General features: G+C 48.2%; 1 pseudogene; it reads right to left on the bottom strand.

Annotated features, from left to right (window-relative positions):
• Positions 1 to 566: 566 nt before the first annotated feature.
• LOC148017539 (histone H2A.1 pseudogene) lies at positions 567 to 1,571 on the bottom strand (annotated as a pseudogene).
• Between the last annotated feature and the right edge of the window lie 225 nt (positions 1,572 to 1,796).

The raw sequence follows: 1,796 nt of genomic DNA, 5'->3' as shown, positions 1-1,796 counted from the left end.
TGGATTTTAAGATCCACAAGGAGCAAACATTGACAACAAGTGGAGCTCCTATGGAGGTGGAGTGAATATGGCAAACATGGATTTTAAAGGTCCACACAAAGCAAACATTAACAAATGGAGCTCCTATGGAACTAGATCTCCCCACCAAAGGACTAAACATTGGAATGCACAATAAGGTATAATAGGAATTTATTGCTTGCAATGCCATGGTGGATGCTATCCTTCTCTTAACTGAATTCTTCAATGAGTGACTAGTTTGTTTGGCTTTCCCAAACCCACCTATTTGGTTAGATGACAAGGTGACCACCATCCCTAGTGCTCTTAGCAAAATTCTCTATGTACACGTGGTGTCTACTCATGGAGCAATTAAACTAGAGAAGGTTTATGTGTTGTGAAACAAGAGAAAGGAGATACTAGAGTATTTGGAGCTCAATTACCATAAGGGTTTTAAGGTTGTGGTTCAAGCCAAATTTGGTAATTTCCCTAATCCTTACTATTTGTGTAGGTAATTTAGCCACTACTAGATCACAATTGTTATGTGGCCATTAAAAGGGAAGGAGTTTTGTGAAGTCCCTTACTATTAACTTGGATTTTACAAAGAGAATCACAACCATTACATGGAATATTCAAGAGCTATGCTCCAAAAAGAGAGCCAAATATTTTAGCTCTACAAGAGATTAAGATCAATGAAGTTGAGGCTCAAAGTCTAATGGATACCCTCAAATTATAGAATTTCAATCCTCTCAAACATGGTGGCCTCAAACCACTACCCAATCCAAGTAACATTCAAGCCCCAATATAGTGGTGATACAAAGGGAGGGCCTTCCCAAGCTTAATGTGTCCTTCATGGACAACTCAATGTACTTGAAGAAAATAAGACGCGTGGTGGGCTGCTAAAGCAATATGTAGAAAGCCTATGGAGACATGGGTCTCTTGTACCGCTATTGTTATTGAAGCCTCAAAAAAGTATGGACCAGCTGATCATCTCAAAAGAGGTGGTGCTAACAAACACCATTCAAAGGAGAAGGAATGTGGACAAGCGCCATGCGACCCGTCAGGAACTAAGCCTTCTTCGGGGACTTCTCGGTCTTGGGCGCCTTCTCGGCCTTCTCGGCGGACTTCTTGGGCAGGAGCACGGCGTGGATGTTGGGGAGGACTCCACCGTAGGCGATGGTGACGCCGCACAGCAGCTTCCCGAGCTCCTCGTCGTTGCGGACGGCCAGCTGGATGTGGCGCGGGATGATGCGGTTCTTCTTGTTGTCGCGGGCGGCGTTGCCGGCGAGCTCCAGGACCTCAGCCGCCAGGTACTCCAGGACGGCAGCAAGGTAGACGGGGGCTCCGGAGCCCACGCGCTTGGCGTAGCGGCCCTTCTTGAGGTAGCGGGCGAGGCGACTGACGGGGAACTGCAGGCCCGCCTTGGAGCTCTTGGAGGTGCCCTTCCGCTTGCCCTTGCCCCCGCGCCCAGCCGCGCCTTTGCCTCCCTTGGCAGACTCCATCGCTGCGAAGCTACTGGATCGTCTACGAACACAAAGAGAGAGAGAGAGAGAGAGAGAGAGAGAGAGAGAGAGAGAGTCTGATGTCGACCAGTTCGCGACAATACTTAGGCATCTATATACATTCAAACTCCCGCACTTCCATTTTCAAATTTCTCCAGGATCCCCATCCTGTCCGTCCATCCGATCCTTCATCGAACGGCTCTCTCCGCGGAGGTTTCCAACTCTAGCTAATGCTAATGGTAATGCCCCAAGCAAGGGGCCACCAATTATACATCGGGGACCCCCTTCAATTTTCCTAGT

This window comes from Lygodium microphyllum, chromosome 22 (assembly GCF_053477565.2).
Source record: "Lygodium microphyllum isolate KBCC chromosome 22, Lygodium_microphyllum_v1.1.10, whole genome shotgun sequence".
Classification (NCBI taxonomy): domain Eukaryota; kingdom Viridiplantae; phylum Streptophyta; class Polypodiopsida; order Schizaeales; family Lygodiaceae; genus Lygodium; species Lygodium microphyllum.
Note: the sequence above shows the minus strand (reverse complement) of the source record. Positions and strands in the feature narration are given on the sequence as shown.